Consider the following 16133-nt stretch of genomic DNA (forward strand, 5'->3'; position numbering starts at 1 on the left):
TTTTCTGTTTTGTCTCTAACAGATGTGAGAAACATTATGAGTCGACATTAATTTCCTTTTCTATATTCTGGATATCTCTGTTACTGAAGTTTATTGTCAGCACTTATGAACGTTGTGTTTGAAATTACAAGCATTCTTGGTTAAACGTTATCTTTAACGAGTGTTAGCCTGAAAAAATTTTATTGTTTAGAGACGAATGTGAGCGATGAAACGAAGCAAACGTGGTGTTCATTTTTGTTAATTTACAACAACGGAATTGAGAGGATTTGCGGGATACATGCTTTTTGTATCACTTGCATATATGAGATGATTTGCAGAGAATTGAAAGCAAATCTCATCTTTGTCCTTAGTAAATATAGTGATATCAGCTGAGGAAAAGAAAGATGCATTCGGTTATGGGATGCGTATTCGGTTACGCTATAGAGTGAGAAGAAAGTTGGGTGCTGTATTCGATTCTGCTTCGTTGTATTTGGTTCCAGCTTTGGGTGTGTGAAAGCTGGGCACATATGGAGGCCATTTCCGAGCAAGAAACTCGATCTGAGGTGGCTGTTGTTGTGTGTGAACCTGAAACGGTTGGGGAAGAGGTGGACCGGTCTACACCGGTTGCTTCTTCTTCTTCTGCATTGTGTAACGAGAGCTTGGGAGTGAGACAGAGTCTTCATTTGTTTCTCCGGTGAGTCGGATAGTATTGTTGAAGAGAATTCTGAGTAGAGAGAAAAATGAAAGCGTTTCGGGGTGTGTGGTGGGAGGGTGCAGCTCCACAACCACCGAGTTAGATGCAGAATGGGAAGAGTGTGACTTGGGGAGTTGTTCATGAGGATAAATCAGAGGTGATGTGGTGGTGCTGGATTCTGAATTGTAGACTGGGAGGAATCCTCATGTCATTTACCACTTATATGAAGAAATTGGAAGTTTAATAATTATTTTTAATTATTTATTTTTTACAATTAAATATAACATTAACAAATTATTAAACAATAATTAAATATAAATTTAAAATAATAATAATAATAATAATTAATGTTAATTTTTTATTTTTTATAAACACTTTTACAATTAAATATAACATTAAATTTTATCATTTTATATTACTTTAATAATCAGGGACATTTTGGTAATCTTTTATTTCTACAATTAAATAATTTTGTTTATTTTTCACATCAATCAAATCCTACACTAATTCTCAGAGACTTTACTTTTAATCAACTCTCAATTACCTCCAAATCCACTCAAACAAACAAAAAAAATTTATCCTCTCCCCATATTATCTCCCACAAATAGGCATATGTGAGCAAAGCTAAAGCCTTCTGAGTATTTGTTGTTTCGTATTGATTTGGTTTTTGTGGTTAGATGGATAACTTTACCAAGGTAAGGTGTGTAGTATGCATGCCCTGCAACAACTAACCTTATGTTGGTATAGCATAAAGTAGTAAGAGTTGTTTTCTTAGGAACAAAAACTTTGCTTAAGCTTTCACTTTTATGTGATTTTCAGTAAAAGTTCTAACATAGTAAAAGTTCTGACATAATAAAGACGCAGTAAAAGTATGCAACAATTTCAATATTGAATATTCAAAGAAATAAAGAAGATTTTGATTTGCATTAAAGCAACCTTTTCCAAAATGGGCTACACACTCAAAATGTCATCCGATTTGGCAACATTTGAATTTATAACCAGGACAAAACATTTGATTTCAAAATTCAACTAAATATTAGGGTGTACTCCACAACTACATATATAAATCGTTGATGTATATAACATGTCTCCGTATGACATATGATAGGTTATTTATCACTGACAGAATTTTTATGGAGAATTTTAAATTTAATTTTTTAATATATATATATATATATATATATATATATATATATATATATATATATTATTCACTTTAAATGAGTAAAATCATTGACAGAATTTTATTTTTTATATATACATGTATTATTCACTTTAAAATTTTGAATTTTTATCATCAATTTATTCTTGAAAGATAATTTGAATTCATATATGAAATTGTTGTAAAATCTTCTAAAAAAATTCATCATACCAAAATCTAGAATAGATGTAATAACATATTAGTCTCATGAGTAAAATATGCTAAAATTCATATTCTTTTCTAAGAGATCTTTCGAAAATTTCAAAACGAGACACATCTCTTAGACAAGGAGATCTAATTGTTACTAAATTTCACAAAACTAAGGGTTATTTAGGACGAACTTCACAACTTTTAACCTCCTTACTCTTGTAGTTTTTCTACAAGAACTTCTTACAATGTTATTTCTTTGATAACACAAAAGGCCAAAAAAAATTATAATAATATTAGGTTACATGTTCTTCTTATGGATCATTTTCTTCCAATTATAGAAATATTTTCCTGTGTTACTCAATAAGAAAGACAAGTGATTCGAAATAGTTTTTTCTTTGGATGAGAAACTAAAAGTAATGTTATTGTTTTTATAAGAAACATGGTTTTCCTTCAAACTTATAAACACTAGAAATATAATCAATATAAAAGGTTTACACACATTGTGGCGACAACAATTTTAACACTAAACAAGAGACAAAATCAAAATTTTTACATAATTATGGAGACCAAGATATTCGGTTTGACTTAACAATATTGATGACCTTGTTGGAGCAATCTAATAATGACAATAAACAAAAAGCCTATCTATTGTTAATCAAGTTCTCTTTATCATATCTTCTTGTACCCACAAAGGTAAATTTTTTTACATCTAATAATTTCATCAAAAGAAAAACTTTAATCACCTGTATCATTGAGTAAGGCACAATTGATCATATATCTTCTTCTCTTTTGATTTTTTTTCCTTATAAGCAAATACCACGTATAGTTGTTAGTTTGCCTAATGGTTCTAAGGTTATGGTTACTCATGCTGGCACAATCAAGTTCAATTACTTTCTTAATTCACTAGTGCAGTAAGAGGAAATGACACCGGTTACTTTTGTTTATAGGCCCGGTTTTACAACCGAGGCGTATACAAACGAGATAAAAAATGGTATGTTTTATCCTCGGTTGCGGGTCGAGTTAAAAAGAATAGGATTATACCTCGATTTTCAGGTAACCGAGGCAGTAACGTATTTTTTTTTTATTTTTTCAGCCGTCCTTAACCGTACTCAGCCGTCCTCAGCCGTCCTCAACCGTCCAGCCATTTCGGGGGTTCATAGCAAGAACAACAACATATCAGAAATGCACAACACAGAAGCTTCATTGCACAGTATACAACATCAACAAAAGACATCATCAACAAAAGAGACAAGTTTCGCGGAGGCCGTCGGGACTGAAGATCGTTTTGCGTTCCCCAGATCGTGACGGTACTGGAAGCGAAGGCGACCCAGTCGTTGTTGGGGGAGAAACGCGTGATGTGGCCGAGGCGAAGGCGACCCAGTCGCCGTTGGGGGAGAAACGCGCGATGGTGGCCGAGGCGGAGGCAACCCAGTCGCCGTTGTGGGAGAAACGCACGATGGTGGCCGAGGCGGAGGCAACCCACTCGCCGTTGGGGGAGAAACGCCGATGGTGGCCGAGGCGGAGAAGACGAACTCGCGCGAGGTTGAACAACGACCAATTGGGATTTTCTGATTTAGGGCTTCGCGATCTAGAGCAGTGTCGGAGGCAGAGGCAGAGGCAGCAGTGTCGGAGGCAGAGGCAGCAATGATAGAGGTGAGCACTGGCAGCACAAGGGTGGCGCGGCGAGCCGTGGAAGTGGTGGAGGGAGGAACCCGCGACGTAGAGGTCGCAATCTGGAACGGTGGATGAAACCCTATTTCCGACAGAGGCAGCAGTGTCGGAGGCAGAGGCAGCAGTGACGGAGGTGAGCACTGGCAGCACAAGGGTGGCGCGGCGAGCCGTGGAAGAGGTGGAGGAACCCGCAACGCAGAGGAAGAATGGAGAGCAGGAGGAAGGAGAAGCTGGGGAAGGAGAAGCTGAGGAAGGAGAAGTCGTGGAAGTGTTGATTTGACGCAAAGACGCTAAGTGCAGAGTGACAGCGAAAATAAGCTTTTGCTTTGGCACCGGTTAAATGGCCAACCCGAGGTATAAAGTGCTGGAAAGCATCTACAATTTCGGTTCCTGATGAACCGATGCCTTTAAGTCTGGCGTAGCAGGTAAAGTTGCAGGTGTAGCAGTGATATAGGCCTCGGGTCTTAGATTAACCGGTGCAATATCGTTATTCTGCCTCGGGTCTTAGCTTAACCGAGGCATATATGTTAGCTTTATTTACGATTCTGCCACCGCGCTTTTATACGCTTCGGGTTTACTTAAACCGAAGCGTATATAGCGCTTTTAAATCCCCTTTTTTTTACTAGTGATTAAAGATGTATTGTATATTCCTAGTTTTGCATATAACTTAATTTCTATTTCCAAGTTCATTTTTGTTTTCAGTTATCTTTAATTTTGATTTATTTGTTATCTAGCATCAGAAAACCAAAGAGAAGATTGTTTTAGGAGACAATAATGTTGATCTTTATATGTTTAAAACTTCTATACATTATGCAAAATTAAATTTTGTTGTTCTAATTTTGTAAATGACATATTCAACTTAGATATCTTTTTACCTGAGATACTTACAATTATGAAACATCAACATCCTTATATATTATTCACTAAAACTTATAAATAAGACATTTGTCATTTTGTTAAACAAAATAAATTACCTTTTCCTCTTGGTATTTCTCATGTACGTGAATCTTTTTAATTCAACTCATTTTGATATTTGGGATCTATGTTCAAATTCTCTGTTGAATGTTGATAGATATTTTCTTACTATAATCGATGATCATACTTTATATACTTGACTTTCTTACGAAAAATAAGATTGAAACTAATATACACTTAGTAAATTTCATTGCCTTTATAAAAAATTAATTTGTAAATATTTTAGTCATAAATTTTGATAATGGATTTGAGTTTGATATGAAAATTTATTTTAATTTTAGGGCATTACATACCAAACAAGTTTCATTGAAGTTCTTGAGCAAAATGGCTGTAAAATAGAAACACCAACATATTTTAAATGTTACATGACAATCTTTAAATTTAATCTTTCTATGCAATTTTGGGATTATGCTTTCAATTATGTAGTTCATTTGATAAAAGTGTTAATTTGACTTAAATTTGTGTTTTCATATGTTTATGTTACATGTCTTCTATCAATCCTAATAGAAAGAAACTTTACCCTCGAGTAAAATTTTTCTTAATTCTAAACTCATTACTAAATGTTGTATTGTTTGAGATATTGAGTCTCGTATTACGAATTTTTCTCAAGTGTTGTCTTTTGTGAGGATCAATTTCTTCATACACACTCTTATAAGGAAATCAATTGTTCTTTGCTTATTCTTTTATTTGTTTGTCCTAATGATTAAGTCAACTTCAATAATGATTTTCTTGAAAAGTTTGATACTATTACTGAAATTTTCAGTGATCAAACTATTGTTGAAAATGAGACTGAAGATTTTGAGTCTGATATTGAACAATTAACTCTCAAAGATCCATCTATTCATGAATATCTTCATGATTTTCATATTTATTCTACCACTTATGACAATAACAATAAAGTTAAGTATCAAATTGAATCTTTTGTATCTCTTTCTAGACTTTCACCTTCTTTTATAAGCATATTACCTTTCAATTGATGCCAATATTAAACAAGAAATTTGGACAAAAATTATGAGTGAAGAGTTTGTAACCTTGAAAATGAATAAGACTTGGACTACAACTTCTCTTCCTGAAAACAAAAATTGTTATTGGCTAGAAATGGGTATACAAGTTAAGTATAATTGGTTCGGTAAATAAATAAATAAATAAATAAATATATATATATATATATATATATATATATATATAAAGTTTGTCTGATTGCAAAATGTAAAGGGACTAAATTTTATTGATTCTTTTTTCTCTATAGATAATTAACTATTGTTTAGCTTTTTGGCTACTATAAATAATTGGCATCTTAAATACAAGGTTAAACCCCTTTAGTTGTCCATATTTATGTGCGTTTTCTCATTTTAATCCCCGTTTTATTAGAATTTTCAATTGAGTCCTAAAAAGTGCTAATTTGAATCAATTGAGCCCCTACCGTTAAATTAGCTTAACGGAGTTAAATTTTTTATAACCTGGAAGTTGACATGGCTAATTTGTTAAACGTGTCATTCATGTAGCTTTATACGTGGAATTTTCACAACATTTAACATTTAACCTAACTCCTCGAACAAATCTCCTACCTTGCCAAGAAGGCTTCCATCCCAGGACCTCCTTCGTCGTGCCCTTCCTAGGAAACACAATCCCATTGGTCTGCAATCCAACCAACTTCTGGGACCTTCAGTCCTCGTTGGCAAAGTCCACCCCTTCGGCAACTTCATTGTTTTCATCAAAGACACCGAACTCTCTCACAAGGTCTTCGCCAATGTCAGTCCCAATGCTTTCCACCTGGTGGGCCACCCCTTCGGCAAGAAGTTATTCGACGAACACAACCTCATCTACATGATGGGTCAAGAACACAAGAATCTCCCCCGTCGCATCGCCCCCAACTTCACCCCAAAGCCCTCTCCACCTACACCGCGCTCCAGCAGATTATCATCCTCGATCACCTCAAGTCCTGAGTTGCCAAAGCAATTAAACCATTATAAAATACATATTATTTCGACATAGTTAACCAGACATAGAAGAGACCGAAACCGAGAATGTGAATGACTTTGACTAAAAATACAGGACGTGATAAATACGATTACAAGGGAAAATGAAATTTATTGGTCACGAAATTAAGGAAACGTTGAAGGGAAAACTCAAAGGAGTCTGAAATGGGAACATGTAGCATTGTGGAGAAAAATGGAGGAGCTAAAACCAAATCTTGAAGAAGCAAGATCAAACTCCAAAAAGTTGTCCTCCATCTGATACCCACCGATAACAATGGAAGTTGTTATGGGACTTCCAGGCTCCAAACCTGCATCCACAAACCCAAGGCATTGCACTGTTTTGTTAACCTTCACCATAGAATTTGCCCCATGGATTCTCTACTCAACCCCACCTTCAAGGACCAGATCTATTGCTGGCACATTCCCAACTGTTCTCGAACTGAAGCACGCCCCAAACGGCACCACCGAAGCCACTCTCTTCATTTTCCTAAGCGTTGCTTTCTTCACGAAACCATCCACCAGAGGTCGATAGATTGAACTGTGCAACCTGCTGTAAGGAATAAAGGTGCTCAGTTTTGTGCCCCTGTTTCCCTGTTTGTTAATAGACAATAGAGAGCTGTTAATGTTGATAGTTTTCCAGTCAAGCCCAAATTTGTTCAGCTGTGGATCGGCTCATCAAAACGTTGGCCACCTACACTAAGATGAGCAAAACCAAGATGCAGAACAGGGAAGAGCCTTCGTGTCTAATTGACTACTGGATGCAGGAAACACTCAGGGAAATCGAGGAGGCAAAGCTCACCGGAGAGCTGGCGACACCATTCTCCGCCGACTCCGAGATTGGTGGTTACCTCTTTTATTTTCTCTTTGCGACACAAGATGAGTCCACGTCGTCGCTGCTGTGGGTGGTGGCTCGTGAGGTAGTGAGGTTTCGGCAGCTGGCGACGCTGGTACCGCATATCGCGACGGAGAGGTTCGCGCTGACAGAGTCGTACACGATACCAAAGGGGACGATCGTGTTCCCGTCAGCATTTGAGTCGGCGTTTCAGGGGTTCAGTGAACCAGAGTGGTTCTCAAAGAAGAGATAGGAGGACCAAGTATTTGAAAACGTTACTATTTTTAAAATGTTAAATAATGTAAAAATTCCACGACATCAATGACACGTTTAAAAAATTGTCCAGTCAATCTCGCACCTCATAAAAAACTTAACCCCGTTAAGCTAATTTAACGGCAGGGATTGAATTGATTCAAATTAGCACTTTTTATTACTCAATTGGAGATTCTAATAAAACGAGGATTAAAATGGAAAAAACCCACATAGCTAGGGACAACTAAAGGGGTTTAACCTAAATACAACAAGGAAAATCAAGTTTACATGAAACTTTTTCAAAGTTTGAAACACAAGGAAAATCAAGTTTATAATTTAAACAACTCTATTTGTGGAGGTTAATAGGCCCGTGGATAATGGTATGTTAAACTTTCTAACTTTATTTTCTCACATGACTTCAAACAAAGCTTTTGCATGTCTTATTTTTTTTTTACTAAAATAAATAATTGTATTGGTATATGTTGATGTTATTATAATGAGAAATGATATTTCTAAAATTCATAATATTACGTCCTACTTTTATCAAACTTTTAAGATAAAAAAATAAGAGTAATTTAGTCTATTTTCTCAACTTTAAGGTGAAAACAAGCAATAAAGAAATATTTGCATAAACAAGAATATTTGCTTCTACAATTGTTTATACTTCCATGAATTCTCCAAGCATACTAGTTTTAGTAATAGAGAACCTCTCAAAAAATCCTACTTCTTATGGAAGACTCATCTTTCTCACCAATATTTGCCTAGATATAACACATAATATACACCATCTAAGCCCATTTGTTGTTGGTCCTATTACTCATCTTCATCATACTCTTTACGTATTCTCCAATATCTTAGACAAATTCCTAAACAAGGAATATTTCTTGTTGCCAATAGTGAAAATCAATTCAAAACCTTCAATGACTCAGATGGGGCCGATTGTTTTTATTATCCCTGTTTTGTTAGTGGTTACATAGTCTATCTCGACTACCATTCTCCTATATCCTAGAAGTCAAAGAAACAATAGTATTTAGAAGTTCTTCAGAAGTTGAGTACAAAGCTTTTGTTTCTACCACCTTTGAAATACAATGATTCAGGTATCTCATACAATATCTTCAAATTACACACACAAACTTCCCTTTTATATTGTGATAATTAAACCGTTCAAATTACTTATCAAGTCTTTCATGAATGTATCAAATACATAGATATAAATTGTTATATTGTTTGAGAAAAACTTCATCACGACCTTATAAGTTCTAATCCCCAAGAAGTTGAAAACTTAACCAAAGATTTGTTATAAAAAAAGCGTGCTTTTATAAAAATATTACAAAAATATATCACTTCATGATTGACTGAGATTTGGTGCATGGCCACTCCATGAAATTGCCATTCATGGGTCCCTTCCTCATCCAGACACGAAAATCTGCTCTATGGTTGTATTGAGCAACAAGATGCGAAATTCCTTCCTCACTACATGCTTCCGTTAGCAGTCTCGGATTCCCTTTTTCTATCTAAAAACAATGTTTTACTCTCTCTTAGGAGAGGCAACACAAATTCACTGAAACTCTTCATCTACACAGGAAAACTTGAGCACGAAAACACCTTCCATTTTTTTGCTCTTCAAAACAAATTCCTAAAGCTCTCCCTTTTAGTTCTATTTTTTCTTTTCATTTCTCTTTTCTGACTCCTATATTATCCTAGGTATTAACTCATTTTAAAGTTTCTTGTTATTTTTTATATCCTTGAATATTTTTTAGAAATTCTTGTTGTATCTTGGGGTAGTTGTGCAATATTTAAGAACAATGAAAATACACACATCATGAAATATTGTTTGTGATTTTGTCAGCATTTTAACAACAATCTTAAGGACTTATGGCTGACTTCAACAACCCAATTTTGAAGAGTCAAATCATTGTTTCTAAAACTTAGACAGTCTTTGCAAAATCATTCCCAAATGTGTCAAAAGTCGAGATCTTCTCTGGACAGAAGTTTCAGCAATGGAAAGAATGCATGTCTACCATTTTTAGACATGTATGGAGTTGCTACATCCCTCTTATCTCTAAATCTTGACTCCAATATCCCTTCAAATTCAAAACTAGTTGAAGATTGGATTTACACAAACAAGGTATGTCGACACACTTTACTTTGTGTAATTTCTAATGATTTGTTCAATGTGTATTGTTCTTATAAGAAATCAAAATACATTTGGTATTCGTTGATTCTCAAATACACTACTGAAGATGTTGTTAGACAAAGATTCGTCACAGTACTATTGTTGAAAGATGATTGAAGAAATTCTGATCAAGAAATTATCATCATCTTGGACTAATAAACAACAATTGAAACACACACACAAGCAGATGTCGCTTCAAGAGCTCATTACGCACATTATTATTGAATATACCAAAAAGAAAAAGTGTGCTACAACAAGGGCCAAATCCTTGTTAGCAAAAGCAACAATGGTAGAACTCAAACCTGCTCCCAAAAGGTAGGAACAAAAACTTGATCACAACAGGAAACAATTTTTTTGAAAATCTCATCCTAATGGATCAAACCTCATCTTTAAGAAGAAGGTTGCTTTATATGTGAAAAGTCGAGATATCATGCACAACAATGCAGACATAAAGTAAGAAATGACAATCCTTCTAGACTGAATATAACCAAAGGATAAGATAAAATTGTTGTGGTTGTTTCACTAATAAATTTCATGATCAATGTAAGCAAGTAAGTGGTAGACTTTGGGGCTACTAGGCATATATGTGCAAACATATGTATCTTAAGCTCCTATACTAGTATAGGGGATGGAGAAGAACATGTTTACCTCAATGATTCAAAGATAACTCTTGTCCTAGGAAAATGAAATGTTCTTCTTAAGCTCACATCTGGAAAGACTCTGACCTTGAGTGGTGTGTTGCATGTGCCCTCTATCAGAGTTAATTTAATATTTGTAGCATTATTGGGGAAAAACGTGGGTTAAAGTGTCATTTGAATATGACAATATTGTTATGAAAAAAAAAATAATGTCTTCGTGGGGGAGGGATATTGTGATCAAGGTCTCTTTATACTAAATATTTTCGAAATTATTAATGAATCAAGTTTTTCTGCATACATTGTTGACTCGTAGATTAGGACATGTGAATTCTTCATATGATTTGAAATTATAATGATTAGGATTAATTAATATGCATGATAAATAGAATGGTAAGTTACATGTGTGGAATCTAAAATTACAAAGAAAACCTATTATCATATAGATTGTTAAACTAAATTATCAAGGTTAATTCATACTAGCTGATTTAAAACAAACCATGTCTAGAGGCGATAAAAATTATTCTGATGATTATTCTAGATATACCAAAGTGTACTTAATCAAACATAAAGATGAAGTCTTTGATGTGTTTTTAACTTATAAAGTAAAAGTAAAAAATCAATTGAATAAGGAATTTAAGAGGATTAGATCATATAGAGGTGATGAATATATATTGTTTAATTAATTTTGTGTTAGAGAAGGTATTATCCTTAAAGTAACCCCACCATATTCTCCTGAGCCTAATGGAGTAACCAAGAGAAAGAATAGAACCTTAAATAAATGATAAGTGTCATGTTTATTAGATTTAGTGCACCTGATAACCTTTAGGGAGAAGCTCTTCTTACTGCATGTTTTTTTACAAAATATGATATCTCACAAGAAAACTGGTAAAACTCTTTATGAGTTGCGGGAGGTTATCAACCTAATTTTAAATATCTAAAAGTGTGAGGTGCCTAGTTAGGGCAATGTTACCTGATCTTAAGAAAAGAAAAATAGACTCTAAATCATTTGATTGCATGTTCTTAAGATATGTTGAACATAATGTTGTTTATAGGTTTCGTATTCTTGAGTATAATTCTATAGTAAAGATAAAAAATTGTCAAGTTTTATGAATATGTTTTTCTCTTAAAAGTTGATGAGACATTTGAACCTATTGATAATAATAGTAATATCATGGAAAAAAGGATTTGAAAAAAAAGTAAAAGAAAAAGGAATAAACTTTCTTTAAAGATTATTTTTATACTTGTCTCATTGATAATTATGTAACTAACTCTGTAGAGAGAATGCTAAACAGTGAAATAAAGATATCAGGACTAAATGTAACAGATGGGATTTCCCTTTCCTAAACTTCAATTATCGAATTTTAAGTTAAAAATGGAAGTGGGGCAAGGTTTAGGAAGGGTAAGAATTAATATTTTGATGTTTGTAATAATAGCATTGACGTGAAAGAAAGGTTCTAAGAAAACATCACGGAAGAAGGGACCAATATAGAATAAATGGCTACTAGACACCAAAAAGAGTCCAAAGAGTGTTCTCGTGAGTCGTAAGAAAGTTAAAAATAGGTTGAAGTTTAATTTTTACGATGGAAGGATTAAAAGGAATGTGTAGTGATGGGAAATGATGAAGGTGTATGACCCCAAAGCTGAAACCTCCTTTCAGAGCAGCACGTGAAACTCTTACCAATTCATAATTACTCATTCTCTTTTATTCTATTTTTTTAATTAATTATTCTCCTAACTTTATTTCTTCCCCCAACATCAACCATGGCCTTTCACATCACGTCATTCCGACCATCCAATTACCCATGTCCTCTCATAAATTCAGGGTCAAAACGGTAATCATCAACTCCATCACAAACTTTACAAATACAAACCCTTCCACACAACACTGCATGCAGTAGTTCATGATGACTTCAAGTTGTAGAAAACCAGCTCCAAATGCACTTCATCATCGGTCATTAACAAGAAATTTGTTTCTAACACCCATTTCCAGCCAATCAAACAACCATATTCCCATTGCGCAATAGACAACGATGGTGGACCTAATAGCAATTCTGTTGCATGATATCAGACATTGACACATGACCGACTCTTTCTTTACATAACAACCTATATAGTTCTAAGAATTGTATTTTGTTAGATGTCACGTAATTTGGTAAGAAATATGGATATGATAAACCAAAGTGAGAAGGTTGATTGGCGCTATGTTTGGTTTTGCAAACAATGATTAGCGTGTGATTGAACTGAGTTAATGATTTGGTCACATGCATCGAGTGAGTGGTTGGCATTGAACAGCAGGAACGAAGGTTTGGCCCATAGCAATAGGGTTATTACTGTTACAACGACAGGTGAATGATTTGAAAAGGCTCGTGATGATGATTTGAGCACATTGACATGTTCCCTAGCTAGTAATGCTGAATCAGCCACAGCGTAGGTTCTCTCATTGAAGCCAAGTGTGTTGGTATTGCACAAAATCTAGGACCATCATGCATTCATATTATGTATCATATGTTATAAAGTTGTCGTCATGTCATAATATGTGTTATATCATATAGTACTTATGAAATTCATGTCTGCCTCGGGAGTGGGTAAGAAATTGTAGATAGTTGAGGGAAATTATGGGAAATATTCCTAGCCTTAAAAACTGTGTAGGGCCAACTCTGTTGACGAGGATGTGATATTGTACCACTGTTGCCAGTTGAAATGAGTTAGGTGTTGCCCCAAAACAAAAGAGAGTTTGGGGTGCAATCATAAAGGAATGGATGTTTTTCAATACCAGCGTTTGTTTTTACTGGCTAACAGATTAAACAAGTGAAAGTTACCAGAATAGTGAAAAAAATGTTTTTTTAAGATTATTTAGTTGAAAATATTAGACTTAATAAATTTATAAACTTTCAAGTTGAATATACCTATTAAATTTGTGTAGTTTATTAAATCCTTAAAGATATAAAACTTCTTAGTCTACTTATATTTTTCTCATCATAATTATGTAACTTGAGAGTGAGTAGCTCTTATTATTTTGTTACCTTTCTTATATTCCATCACATATAATCTTATAATTTTATAATTTTACTTAACTCAAAAATACTATTATTGAGGATTTGAATAAAAGCTTCAATTTCAATAAAACCTGTTCAAATTTTGATGAAAGGGTTAAATTTGTGTTTATTATTGATGTGAATGAGAAATTGTCTCTATTTTGTTCAAATTATAAAATCATTAGTTATGATCTATCTAATTGTATATGGTTACAACACAATAACACAATGTAAATGTTATTTTTGTGGGGAAAACATATGATGTAAAAATAAAACAACATTATTGTCCAAAGTGGTTGGTGTACAAGATGAGACTAAGGGCTTTTTAGTTTAACTAGTATAACATGTGAGGAAGCCTCTAGTATGATGAAACTTGTGGTGAAGTCTCTAACAGAATTTGTGATGGAGGTGCAACATGTTGCTCAATCATAGTCTGAACTAGTTCTGGGTAATCATGATTATATTTGTGTTGTAAATAAATCTCTCTTGTTAAGAATATAAATTGTGGTGTGGAAGTGAAATCTGATTTCTTAGTTGATATGCCTTCTTTAGAAAATGTCACTTCTATTTTGAATAATTTGTTGAGTTTACAACAATTTAATTTCACTCATAATAGTTTAACAACAGTTCTTAATTATTTGATATTTAAAGAGACTTTTTTTAGAGGAATTAAAAACATATAACTTATAAATGTACTAATACGTGTGATGAGAAATAATATTTCAATACTAAAAAGATACATGAAAATCTTGTAAAGATAGACAAAAGAAATTTAATACTAAATCCTCCAAGAAAAAAACTTTTAATAAGTAAAGACGTTTTAAAGACGTTTTTTTGGAATGTAATGGAAGATTGGTTAATGATAAATTTGTTAATATGATGATAAATTTATATTTTTCTTGGTATATGAAGTTTAAAGTAGAATGATTTTCATAAAACAAAATTATAAATTTTTTGCATAATAGGTAATTTTTTAGTCATGATGTGTGAAATTTAATTTTATTATGAGTTTGGTATGTTCTTTCGTATTTTTTTTTTATTCTCCGTGTAATGGTTAAAATTCCTACGAACTTATTCTAGAATAAGGGAGCAAAATGTGGTGAAATTTAATTAAACTAAGAAAATAATAATAATTTGCAATTATCTTGTTTTATATTTACATTTTTTAATAAAAATTTAATTTAAATATTTTCATTCATTTCCACTTTCTTCACTCATTCAAATAATACTTGTTTATTTGTATGTATTTCGTTCTCTGTTTTCTTAATTTTCCTGCACATCCTATCATTTCTTTTCTTGCCATCCAAACGTAAGTTGATGAAAAGTACAACTTTTCATTACAAGATTTCTATTTTATATTTCATGACATTTTTCTAGTAAATATTTCGTGAAATTTTCAAAATTGAAAGAAAACTCATTTTCTTACAAATTTTTACAGTGCATGTATACAATTTTTCTTTTAATTTTAATAGAATTATTAATAGAAATCATAACAACCTCTATCAATAAAGATATGTAATGGAAACCTATGTTTAAGTGTAGTGTCAAGTTTTAGTGAAACTTTTTTTTTTTTTTCATTTTCCATATAATATAGAAATCTTATAATGAAACCCTATGTTAAGTGTAGTGTCAAGTTTTAATGAAACTTTTATTTTTTTCATTTTCGATATGCTCAAAACACGGTTCATCTTTTTTTTTTCTTGCTATATAGCATGCTCTAATATCAAATCTTCGTCTCTTCAATCTCGTAAATAAAGAAAATTCATTTCCCCTCTAATAGCTTCCAATTTTTCAACTGAAAGGTTCCGATTGGTAATGGGTTTTCCTATGTCCTTTTTTACTTTTCATACTTTCTCATTAATTTCTGATTTTGTCCTCACTTCACATGTTTGCAGTTGCTTCACAGGTTCACAATTGCTTAAAACTACACTTTTTAGCTGACTAAGGAAGTTCTATCCCGATATTACACCAATTTAATAAATATATTTTGTTCACATAAAAGAATTCAACAATTCCACACATTATTCCAATACTCAAATCTTAATAAAGAAATGAAAACTAAACCCCTAATTTCTAATTTCCAAAATAGAAACTTCTCCAAACTCAAACCATTCAACCAACTCTATATAAATTCACAAATCCATACATACAAAAGCTTTAAGTTACATAATAAAGTCAAAATCATCATATAAACATAAATTATAATGTTAGATAGATATAACTTCCCTTACCTTATTGCCTGAAAATTATAAGTTCAAATATCATCTTAATTGTTTTCATCAAGTAAAACCTAACAAACAAACATATTGCAACAAACTCACACCTTTTTTTTTATAAAATCTCATGTGTATCCAAAACATTCCACAACCAAACTATAAAGCGAAAAGAAAACTTAAAATCTAAAGAAAAAAAAAACTTACCCCAAACAAAGTTAATTTTAAATTTTAAATTTGTGAATTTAAAATTTAAATTAATCTATCTTATTATTTGTATATTTAATTAATATGAAAATTTTTTCTTATTTAATTTTTATTGGTAATAGGTGTATTTA

General features: G+C 32.9%; 1 pseudogene; it reads left to right on the plus strand.

The window, feature by feature from the left end:
- The first annotated feature begins 4994 nt into the window (after positions 1-4994).
- LOC148206617 (cytochrome P450 710A11-like) lies at positions 4995-6616 on the plus strand (annotated as a pseudogene).
- Positions 6617-16133: the final 9517 nt, after the last annotated feature.

The sequence above is a fragment of the Vigna umbellata genome, chromosome 1 (assembly GCF_029865625.1).
Source record: "Vigna umbellata cultivar VRB3 chromosome 1, Vumbellata_1.0, whole genome shotgun sequence".
NCBI classification, from domain to species: Eukaryota; Viridiplantae; Streptophyta; class Magnoliopsida; order Fabales; family Fabaceae; genus Vigna; species Vigna umbellata.